Here is a 12635-nt window from a genome sequence, read left to right as displayed (position 1 = left end):
AATAGCCCTATGAGGTTGATAATACATTATACACGTTTTTCAGATAAACATACAGTGCTACAGAGTTTGTGTCCTACCCAGTGTCCCACAGGAGACCTGAGACAACTGCACATGCAATCTGGTAACAAGTCCATGTTTTCAAATGTTGTGTCATTTACCAAACCTGGAAAAGTCAGAGTACGCTATGTGGGACTCCATCATACTAATTAAAAAGTCAGACAATATATGGATTACAGAGTTAAGATTTGCACAGTCAGTTCTAGGTAGGAATTTCATTGAAAACACATCAGGAGTATGAAAAATAGGTATGTGTTTTCACCTTATGGAACTAGACCTAGAACAACAATTCAGACCTAAATCAAACTGGATAAAAGAAATAAAAAATAGAGCAGATATCAATTAAATTGAGTAGAGAACAACTGTAGAGAAAAATCAACAAAACCAAAAGCTGGTTGTTTGAAGAGATAAGACAATCAATAAACCTTGAGCCAGGCTAAGCAAGGAAAGAGAGAAGACACAAATTACTAGTACCAGAAGTCAAAGAGGGACCATCACTACTAAATCCATATAAATTAAAAGGAAAATGAAGGAATATTACGAACAACTATATGCCCCCAATTTGTATACCTTAGGTGAAATGAACCAGTTTCATGAAATATAACTTCATATAAGACAGTCTACCAAAACTCACACAAGGATGTGATTATGCCCATATATTATAAAGAAATTGGATCAAAATTAATAAACTTGTAGAACAGAGTGGAAAAACTTTTTGATTGGTGAGGGATCCATTCAGAGACATCCATTTCAAATAAACATATTGCCAGCTGTGTAACACAGATATTAGCAAATTAAGTAGATGAGGGACCGGGCAACCTCAACCCATGAAGTTCCCCTTTTAGAAAGCCCTGTGTAACCTAGGTAACTATCCTTTTGAATGACCCTGCTTCTCCCTTTCTGCACCCTAATTCCTGCTCTTATACTTTAAATTTGCCAAGAAAAAGTGAACCCACAAAAGCATAGACATGCAGCCAACCCCAGACCCTAATAAAGGCAGAGCTCCATGTCCACGCTCCCTGCCTGTATACCTAACTCACTCTGTGGCCCTCAGGTGTGCCCTGTACCCTCCAGGACCTCTTGTTCTTCTGAACTTCCTGATGATTTCTTCCTCAGGTGCATCCTGTGATCATAATAACCACAAGCATTGGTCTAGCCATAGCATTGGCTCTGGTAGGAGAAATGTCTGTGGTACCAATAGTACATCCTAGGTGAGTGCCTCAGGGATTCCTACTCAGTAACCTCACTATCAATAGAATGAGACCAATACATCCTGCTGGTGTAGCCAGCAGGATTGCATGATTGCACTTGCAAGTAACTGAGGGGAATGCCCTTTAGCTGTGACTGGCTTAGAGATTGGCTAACCTAGCTGGGTAACACCCTTTGGAAAGGAAGCAGCCACTTGCTGGAGGTCCATGACACTGCTGTCTGTTTTTGTGTATTATCTGTACCATGTGTTGCCAGCAGTACCCATCCCCAAGTATCACAACTGCCATAATAATTCAACAGTTTTCCCAGAGCTGCATGATCAAGGCTGTATGATCTAATAAAACAATTAGACCAGTAATTATAAAGGCCTAATTAACTGTTCATATACTCAAGAGTCCTCCACACCTCACGCCAAGGAGAGCTGAGGAAGGTGGATTGAATCATAAGGCTGTTATCACTGCACAAGGTGGAGCTTCTGGTCAAAGGCACAAGGAAAGGATATTCCCATAGGTAAGGTGGAGGGAAACTTGTCCCTGCATCCACTGAGGCAGTAGGTGGTGCAAGGACTATTGTGTCCTAACCTAGATGAGTGAAATATCCTTGCAACAGAAACTCATGGCACCAAGAAAGGGGAAATTCAACCAAGACTTGCTTTCTCTAACTGGCTGCCTCACTTCCTGCTGTAACTCTTTGTCCCCCAACCTAACGGGATACTGTGGGTGTCGGGATGTGATTTCTTTTGTGTCATGATTCATCTTGTGTGAAATCATAGCACTTACGTATATTAATTAATTTTAAATGGAGTCATAGTGGCAAATGTGAACCTACATATTGGTTGTTTTGAAATGTTCGGTATATGACTGTGGATGTCTTAGTGTGATGAATTAAGAGTGTTACTTTAAGCATAAAGACAGACATATGGATCAATGGAACAGAAAAGAGAGCTTAGAAATAAACCCACACACATATGGTCAATTAATCTTCAGCAAAGGAGGCAAGAATATACAGTGGAGGAAAGAGTCTCTTTAGCAAGTCGTGCTGGGAAAGCTGGCCAGCTGCATGTAAATCAGTGAAGTTAGAACACACCCTTACACCATACACAAAAATAAACTCAAGATGGCTTAAAGACTTAACTGTAAGATTTGACACCATAAAACTCCTGGAAGAGAACATAGGCAAAAGGTTCTCTGATGTAAATCATGACAATGTTTTCCTAGGTCAGTCTACCAAGGCAAGAGAAATAAAAGGAAAAATAAACAAATGGGACCTAATCAAACTTACAAGCTTTTGCACAACAAAGGAAACCATAAACAAAACAAAGAGACAACATATGGACTGGGAGGAAATATTTGCAAATGATGCAACTGATAGGGTTTTAATTTCCAAAATATACGAACAGCTCATACAAACTCAATAACAACAACAAAAAAACCAATTGAAAAGTGGACAGAAGGCCTAAATAGACATTTCTCCAAAGAAGACATACAGATGGCCAGGAAGCACATGAAAAGATGCTCATCATCTCTAATTATTAGAGAAATGCAAATTAAAAGTAAATGAGATACCACCTCACACCGCTCAGAATGGCCATCATTTAAAAAGTCTGCAAGTAACAAATGCTGGAGGGAGTGTGGAGAAAGTGCAACCCTCCTACACAGTGGGTGAAAATTGGTGCAGCCACTATGGAAAACAGTACGGAGGTTCCTCGGAAAACTAAATATAGATTTGCCATATGAGCCAGCAATCCCACTAGTGGGCATATATCGGGATGAAACTAATTTGAAAAGATACATGTACCCCTGTATTCATAGCAGCACTATTTATAATAGCTAGGACATGGAAACAACCTAAATATCCATTGACAGATGAATAGATACAGAAGATGTAGTGTATATATATATATATTACACAATGAATACTACTCAGCCATAAAGAAGAATGAAATAATGCCATTTGCAACAACATAGATGGACCTGAAGATTATCATACTAAGTGAAGTCAGAAAGAGGAAGACAAATACCATGTGGTATCACTTCTATATAGAATGTGAAATACACACAAATGAACATATCTATGAAAAAGACACTGACTCAGATATAGAGAACAGACATGTGGTTGCTGTGGGGGAGGGATGGATTGGGAGTTTGGGATTAACAGATGCAAACTATTATCTATAGAATGGGTAAACAACAAGGTCCTACTGTATAGCACAGGGAACTATATTCATTACCCTGTAATAAACCATAATGGAAAAGAACATGTGTATATATATGTATAACTGAATCACTTTGCTGTACACCAGAAACTAATACAACATTGTAAATCAACTATACTTGAATTAAAAAAAAAAAAGTTGAGATGGGGAATTTGATGACATCCAAGGAAAGACTTCACTGAAACAGAAGGAGCAACTCATAAGATACGCAACCCCCTGGGTGTAACTACTGTGCCCTACAGGCAGGCTCCTTCAAATGAGACCACTGAACTCAGCAACTTGAAGGCACTTTGCTGGAGGACCGACTCCACCCTGCTGAGAGCTGTTCCCGACTGATGCTGCTGGAGCCTCTGTGGGAGCAGAAGGCAACTTCCCACTCTTGCTTGTCTCAAGACCTGTTGCTGGACCAGAGAGATTGCTGCTGGTGCTGAGACATTTCTTTCTTAGACTTCTCCTTGGTGTGGTTCGTTATCCCCTTTGAACGTTAACTATTTTGACTAATCAGTGATGTGTGCTAATTTTGTGCAATAAACCAAGTGACTTGTTGAATATTGGCTAGTTTCATGTATCTTAATCTTGTGATTATTACCTGGCCTTACTGCTGGGCCCTGTAACAAAACAGTGGGTCCAATCCCTAACACAGTGTTGAAAAAAAAAAAAATTAATGGACAACTGTTAAGTGTTCTGAGCATCTTGTGCCAGTGCCTTCTGAAACTCCGGAGGAGATTCAGTAACTCCTCCATAAATGTAAAATCCCTATAGGAACTTCCTGGGCGTGGCTTGGGAGCACAACAGGCCAGGGCTTTGTTATTACTCTCCAGAGGCCTCGGGGCTTTTTCCGAAGACCCTGTGTGTAAGACACTAGTGGAGGCAGACCCTAATTCTTGGGTGCTTCACTGGGACACCCAGGAAGGGGAGTCAGCCACTTACTAAGAGGGCTTACAGGAAGTCCTCCACAAAATTTCCAATACCAACACGTAAGGTTCAGGTAACAGGAGAAAAACTCAAAGTCTCAAAACTGAGATCTGAAATTATATCTTCAATTGAAAACTTAAAAATTTGGTGCAGCAGAGGGGAGAGAAGGGAGCTGATGGACTGTTGCGGGTTTTTGGAATGGGCTCTGGAGTGTTACTCTCAGCTGCTGAAATGTACCAACTAGCCAGTACCTCTTAAAGACCTTAAAGATCCATCTGGGCTGTGTGCTCATTTCCTCTGAGATACCACAACCTAAGCCCTCTTGGCTTTCCCCGAATGAGGGCAGAGCCAAAAAACACACCTCATGAGATACCCCTGCCACCAAGGAAAAAGCTGATAAGGTTATTAAGGCCTCTGGTGACGGGGAGGGGAGGACAAGAGAAGGCAAGAACCCCTAATACTCGTACCAACCCTCCCTCTCCTCACCTGGGTGTTTATTGCCTGGCACCATGCCCACCTTTCATCATGGTGATTACTGCTAAGCTTAGTGAATAGAAAACATTAGATGAGGCCCATCTTGTGCTGCACAAAATTGGCATGATCCAATGGGTGTACCATTTCTATGACTATAGTGACTCAAATGAACGCCTCTCTGTTCCTAACCCTGAAGATGGCCCATTTGACCCTGAGTCCAGAGGAATTTTACAAGGCACTCCCCCTAATTACAGAGTGGCACTATTCCATTTTATTAGGACTGCTAAAACCATTCAAAAGGCACCGGAGGACATGAACCTGGTTTTTAGCCATGGAGGAGAGATTTGCACCCAGACACCCAAATACTTCAGGCTTATGCCCCTCTGCCCCTACTGTCCTGGAGGGGCCTCCCTCAAGCAAACTTCCCTCAATGAGAAAGTCTCCCCATTTCCTCCCCAATAAATTCCCATCCTAATTTTACCCCTCAAGGGAAATACACAGCAAACCTTTACTGGGTGTTATGAAACCTCAGAAATCATGGCCACTTGATCTCTGAACAACCAGTCTCTAAATTTCAGTTTATAAAACTAGCATTCTCCCACTGCAGCCCCTTTCTACCATCCATCCTCTTGCCACAAAGCCCCCTCAGTCCTTAATGCTCCCTCTGTGTTCTTCCCTAACCTCCAGGACTTCCAGCCACCTAAGCCCCTATTCTGGAAAATTGGTGGCTCCTGAGGGCTTTTCCCATCCGCTGGGGACAGTCGCTCCTGTTACCATTCTGGTGGACAATTGGGACAATAAAAATATACAGGGGTTTCTTTTGGCCCTGTTAGAACCAATATCACTGTCATTCCAGGCAGTCCCTCTAAATTCCCAGTGTGGGAGCCCTACTACTTACAGGGAATTGCTGGTAAAACCGTCAGATCCATTCGGATGTAACTGTTGGGACCACTCACATCAAATGGCTTCCTCTTATGGTGGCCCCCTTGGTTCTTTATTTATTGGCATGGATGCACTTACATGAATCTATGCCACATGGAGGAAGCCCAGTTTGCTGGCCTTCCTGCTGGGAGTGGCCAGCTGGCTGCAAATGACTCTTCTTCCTCAGGTCAAGATGGTGAGCACCCCCAATACTGACTTAAACAGGGCCCTGAAGTCCTGTGCCCTGTTATTACAGAAATGGGAGTCATTAAGCCCCCAGCCTCCCCTTTCAATAGCAGTGTTTATCTGGTACTTAAGCTAGCCACTGATGAGTGGTGCCTCACCATGGACTAGCTAAGCCTCAGTTCTCAGTTTTCCCAATTTCTAGTATAGAAAGATTGGGGAGATACAAGTGACCCAAGGAGTGTCCTTTGCCGTCACTGACCTAGCTAATATATCTGTTCCCATCTCAAAGGAATCCCAGATCCAATTTGCTTTCACTTTTGAAGGAGTTAAACATTCATTGATGTGCCTACCAATGGCATATTTAAACAGCCCTGCAGTCCCACAGACCTCTGCTCCTGGGATTTAGATAAATTATAATTGGAAAATTGTATTTTTGAGGCATTATTTTGATGGCATTATGCTGAGGTGTCCCTCTGAGGGGAATGATATGAGCAGAGTTGCACACCCTTACACACCACCTAAACCAATGTGGCTGGGCAAATGCCCCTCAGGAGATCTAATGCCCAGTGTTATCTTTACGTTTCTGAGCATCACCTGGGACTTTAAGGGCTGAGAAATTCCCCCAAATGCCAAATATCCATTGCTCACTGTTGAATTACCCACTACGCTCAGACAGGCACAACAAATAATAGACCTTTTCAGGTTCTGGCGGCAACACATCCCTCATCTCTCCACTAGTTATTTGCCCCATCTATGCAACCACGTGTAAATTTGCCACCTTCCATTAGGATGAGGCCCAATACTGTGTTTTGGAAACTGCCCAACAGGAAGTCCAACAAGCCTTACCTTCAGTGCCACCTACTCCACATTCTGAGTATAGTTCGTGGCTATGCCTGACTATTCCTCCTGGAGCCTCTGCACCAAACCTAAGTCTACCTGGTTTCTTCTGGGTTTTTGGCATAAAAGTTAAAACCTAGTATATCAGTGGCATCCTGATACATTGCCCTTGAGTGCCAACTCTTGGCATTCTACTGGACTCTTTTAGAAACCGAGGCCCTAAATGGCCCACACCCAGGACTACTCCATGCCCAAGTTTCTGTAATGCCCTGGGTTAGAGATGCCTGCCAGCAGGAGCTCAGCACAACCACTGAGGCATCCTTGGCAAAATGGGAATGGTATCTTCAAGAAGGTCTAAGCTTGGCATCAAAAGCGTTTCCATGTTACAGAAGAATGTGACTTTCCCACGCTACAAGAGGTAACCCAAGGCTTTCTTGTGGACTGTTAATCAATATTCAAGTAGCTCAGCCAGAAGGAACCCTATCGAAGCTCATCAAATGTGGTGCTCTGTATGGCTGTAGCTATTCTTACTGCTTTGTGCAGTCCTGATAACTGAGTTACTGGTAGATCCCCTTGGGCCTACCCATCACACAAGGGCAATGTTGGAATAATCCTGCTCCAGCCCACAACTGCACCACAAGGTGGAAAAATGGGAAATGTGGGAGAGCTGTGTTGGAAGGGCCTAGGCTAGCATGACACCAAATCTGGAAGCAAAGGGATTGAATCCCTTCACAGGAAATGGGCCCTCTGGAGGTGATGTCTAAGTGATACTCACCCACCAATTCTATATATCGAGTATTGTCACAAACTAATTGGCCCTGTGAGTGACCATACACAAAACTCATCTAGTTACTGGGACTGTGCTCCCATGATTTGTCCAGCACCCTCATGTGTCAGTCCCAAGAATGCCTAAATAACGTCCGGATCTTCCTTAGCCTGGGATGTGAATGTGCTCAGAATCTTTATGTGCCTTGGATGAGCTCTGCTGGGGTTGAAAGGGCAGCCACCTGTTGTTTCCTAAATGTGTCCCCAGTGATGCCAGAGAGGTGTTCATAATTTGTTCCACTAGCAGGAGGCACCAAATATGAAGGGCAGACATCAGGAAAGCCTCCTGTAACAGGCTAGTCTATCCCCAGCCCCTGACCAGCCCCAACCAGATAGCCACATGGGAGGGTCAAAGATTTGGAGAGGACATCACCTCAGATGACTGCCCCAGCCCAAGAGTTCATTGCTGGAGATGACTATGCCCCATACAGTAGAGAGGACACACCAGGGTCATATCACCATGTCAGAGACCTTGACACATGCCCAGATGGCTGCACTCCTGAGCTCGCTCTAAAGTCTCTGAAACACTGCAATTGAATCTAAGTGTTTGTATTGCCTTAATAGAATCAGGGGACCCACCGGAATATTATTTTCCTGAATTTGCCTGGTGTTTGCCTGCTGACCCTTCCTTATACCAAGATGACTGTCAGACTGTGAGTACGTCCTCTGTCAACTGCAGGGCAGCCTTGCCTCCTGTCTTCCCTATTGTGGTGGCTGAAAATGTGCATTCAGAAGCAGACAGCTTCCCTGCCAAGAAAACTACCCATTTAGACTCCTTGCCTTCACCTGCTCCCCTTGACCTTCCAGTTTTCTGTGCTTACATGGGAATTCCCAACCATGATGTCTGTGGGCCACCACCATCCCCTACCGCTGACACTCGCATAACCTCGTCCACTACACTTCCTCCTATACTTTCCACAACACTGGCAAGATGCTTAGCAAACACCACCAACATTTATATCCAATAGGCTGAGAGGGCTGCCCATACTTTGAAGTCAGAAATTGCTAGGCCTGTCATTTGTCCTCCAATCATTTGTACTCTACCTTAAATGCTTACTCTGCTGACATATTCAATTTCAGTCAACTCCACTTAAAAAATGATGTCCTTTCCCTGGCCACCCTTCAGTTACATGCCTCACCCATTTTCTACTCCAGTAGCTCCTCAAAGGATCATTTTGAGGTAGGCTTTAAGCCTCCTTGGTGATTCTGTGCCCAGACACAAACAAATCTTGGTCAACATACTCTTTTAACCACACCACTGGGACTCATATAGCACAGATAGACATGAATGGGCACAAGTTCCTGGTTTTCTCACTGAAGGCCCCAATGAATATTTTACAGTAAGAATGGCCACCTTTTGATTCCACTGTAGGCCCACAGTGTAAGAATCTCACCTAGTATATTACTCTCTTCCCCAGCCCTCTGATCAACTTCCCCTGGGCTACATACTAAGTGCACCATTGTCTCAGACCTTGTCCTGCCTCTGGAGGTATAAACCTTGGGATGCAAAATCCCTCAGTTTCCTAATCTGTTTGCCTACCACCGACAGAAAGCCATTTTCATTTCTTTAGTCCTGGGCATGTCCATTCTGCTGGAACTGACTGAACCAGGCACCAGTGCAGTGGCCCTGGCCACCCAAAATTGGGTAATTGGGGCCAAAATACAACTATTGGCCATCTTCACAAATGCAAAGCCTCCATTAAACCCTATACCTTGTGCAGCGGTCCCATGAGTCTCTTGCTCCAGTGGTTTCAGATAACCTCCTGGCCCTAGATTATCTTCTGGCCAAGGACCTGTGCCCTCCCAGGGACCACGTGCTTCATGTTCATCACTAGCTCAGGACAAGTTCAAACTTACATCAGATGGCCCAAGATGTTAAAATGTTTTGTAATATTACCAAAATCTTTGAACAGATTCCCTAGGCCTCCAAGATCACTGACGTATTTTCATGGCGGGACATTTCAAGTTTGGGACAATGGCTACTGACTGTATTTCAGACCATTTTTTGTGTAATTATAGGATTTGTTATCATAACCAAAATCAAATGCATACTTTCTTGGTACCTACCCCTGAGTTTTAATACATCTGCTACCCAGGCTGTTAATGTCCTCACCATTAAATCTGATGCCTAGGTATATTAGGGTGGATTGTAGTGTAAGTGCCTGACGTTAAGCTTTTGATTGCCCTGGCATCAATTTCAAAGGCATACATCTCAAATAAAGGTATTGCCAACTGTGTGACATAGCTATTAGCAAAAGTACTAAAGAAGGAACCAGACTGCCTCACTCATAAAATTTCCCTTCTAGAAAGTTCTGGGTAACCTTAGAATTAACCCCTTGGGTCACTTCTTCTTTTCCATACCCTAATTCTCACACGTATGCTTTAAATTCACCCAAAAATTGTGAACCAATGAAACCATAGACACCCCACCCATCTAATCCTAATAAACAGAGAGCCCCAGGTGTGTACTCTTTCCCTCTGTCCCTCCCTTCCTCTCTCCCCACAACTTCACTGAGTGGCCCCATGTATGCCATGTACTCTCAAGGACCTGTGAGTAATAACTTGTTCTTCAAAATTCCCTGATGGTTTCTTGTTGAGTTGTGTCCTATAATCATAATAAGAGCCACAAGGGCTGGCCCAGTCATGACATTTTTCCTAGTGGTGATGGTGGGAAATGTCTGTGGGGTTCACTTTGAGTCAATACAGTAAATGCACTTGCCCAGGCATTCCTGGCAGAGAACAAAGGTATCAGTAGGCTGAGTCGACACAACATATTACAACAGAGATTATTTTTTAATGTAAGGAAGTTTTCAGAGGGAATATAAAGACATATTATACATTGGAAATAGCCATGTGGATGACATCCTTCTCATCACAGAAAGATAACCCAGAATTCTATATCAGGGGAATTATATTGCAAAAATGAGTTTGAAATAAAATAACATTTTTAGAAAAATGACAACTGAGATATTTTGTTACAGCAGCTATGCCAGGTAAAAAATGAGAAAGATACTTGTTCAGGCTGTAGTGATGTCATAACAGATGCATACCTGTATCCACAAGAGGAAATTGAAGAGCAGCAGAGAGGGTAAATTTATCATCATATGTAAAAGACTGATCTTTCTTTTTCTTCTCCTTGTGTGTGTGTGTTTTGTGTTTTGTTTTTGATAAGTAACCGCACTAAATGTGTCATGTAACATGGGTTCAATTGCTAAAGAAGTTACACAGGACACACAATGACTATACTTACAAATCTACAGTTTATTGAAGGAAAAGTATACAATGTAGTGACACATCTAAGTAATGATATGAATCACATTGAAACCTGTGTCATAGCAAGGGGTTTGTAGAGGTCAAATTTTGGCTCTAATTATCCTACCTCTGTAAGTGCTGTGGCAGAATATACTTTGTCTTAGATCAGAAACCACCAACATTTGCAAAGACTCCTTGAACTCAGGGAGCCCCAAATGGAATGTTGGCTGAGATGTATTATTTTAATATTTTGCTAATCATTGAGGCATATTACTGCTACATATTGAGCCTCAACAGCAGAGGCCTTCAGGGGTCTCACCAAAACCAAGTGCAATTACCTGTCCTACTGTTTTCAATACACAATGTTTATGAGTTGGTACAATATACCCTGATATTGCATGGACCCCAAGCAAAACTATTAATTAGTATTTTTCACTACTTGTTCAGAGTTCACTGCCATACAGATATATTAGCAAAACAATTCAGGCTCATTCCAGGCCTGGTAGAGTTGAATCTCTGTTGATCATGAACTGCCCGTTCTCCTTGCTTGGCCCCATATTGGGCACCATGCAGTGAACAGTGTACTTTCCTTCACCACGCTCTCAGTGTTAGTAGATTGCCTTTACTGTGCATTGTGCAAGTGGACCCATGTTTGGATCGGTAACAATACCAAGTAATATTTTTCTGACCACAGTGGTATGAAATTAGAAATCAACAACTTGAGGAAAGCTGGAGAATCTACATATTGTAAAAATTAAACACCACACTCCTGAATAACCAATATATATCTCAAAAGAAAAATCCAAGAATATTTGAAATAAAAAATAGAACACAACTTACCAAATCTTGTGGGAGCTACTATAGCAGTTCTGATAGGGAAGTTTTTAGCAATAAATGCATACATTAAGAAGTTAGAAAGACTGCAAGTAAACAACCAAACTTCACATGTTAAGAAAAGAAAAACAAACCAAAGTAGCAGAAGGAAGGACATAATCAAGTTCAGAGCAAAAATAAATAAAATAGACTCCAGGAGAACAATAGAAAAGATCAATGAAACTAAGAGCTGATTTTTTAAAGAGATTTTAAAAATAGAAAAAATGTTAGCTTGGCTAAGAAAAAAGAAAAGAAGACTTAAAGAAATGAAAGAAGAGGGCTTCCCTCTTAAAGAAATGAAAGAAGAGGGCTTCCCTGGTGGCGCAGTGGTTGAGAATCTGCCTGCCAATGCAGGGGACACGGGTTCGAGCCCTGGTCTGGGAGGATACCACATGCCGCGGAGCAACTAAGCCCATGAGCCACAACTACTGAGCCTGTGCGTCTGGAGGCTGTGCTCCTCAACAAGAGAGGCCACGATAGTGAGAGGCTTGCGCACCACAATGAAGAGTGACCCCCGCTTGCCACAACTAGAGAAAGCCCTCGCACAGGGAAGACCCAACACAGCAAAAATAAATAAATAAATTACTAAACTCCTACCCCCAAAATCTTAAAAAAAAAAAAAAAAAAAGAAATGAAAGAAGAGAAATCATAACTAACACTACAGGATACATAGGATTATAAGAGACTACTATCAATAATTATACAACACAAATTAGATAACCTAAAAGATAATTTCCTACAGTCATGGAACCTACCAAATGGAACCAGGGAGAAATAGCAAGTCTGAACAGACCAAGAAAGAGTAAGGGGATTGAATTAGTAATCAAATGCCTCCCAATGCCTCCCAACGGAAAATCCCAGACCAGACACA

At 42.6% G+C, this 12635-nt stretch overlaps 1 protein-coding gene across 2 annotated transcripts in view; it reads left to right on the top strand.

The window, feature by feature from the left end:
- LOC137228091 (zinc finger protein 420-like) overlaps positions 1-4030 on the top strand; it is a 28420-nt gene extending 24390 nt beyond the window's left edge. Inside the window, exon 5 of one of the 2 annotated variants that reach the window (XR_010945139.1) lies at positions 3724-4030. The gene's annotated coding sequence lies outside the window, so the exon portion shown is untranslated. Of the gene's footprint in view, positions 1-3568 lie in introns of both variants that reach the window. The other variant, XR_010945138.1, reaches the window with a different exon arrangement.
- The last annotated feature ends 8605 nt before the right edge of the window (positions 4031-12635 follow it).

This window comes from Pseudorca crassidens, chromosome 7 (genome assembly GCF_039906515.1).
Source record: "Pseudorca crassidens isolate mPseCra1 chromosome 7, mPseCra1.hap1, whole genome shotgun sequence".
Taxonomy (NCBI): Eukaryota; Metazoa; Chordata; class Mammalia; order Artiodactyla; family Delphinidae; genus Pseudorca; species Pseudorca crassidens.
The sequence above is the reverse complement of the archived record's forward strand: the minus strand, read 5'-3'. Positions and strand labels throughout refer to the sequence as shown.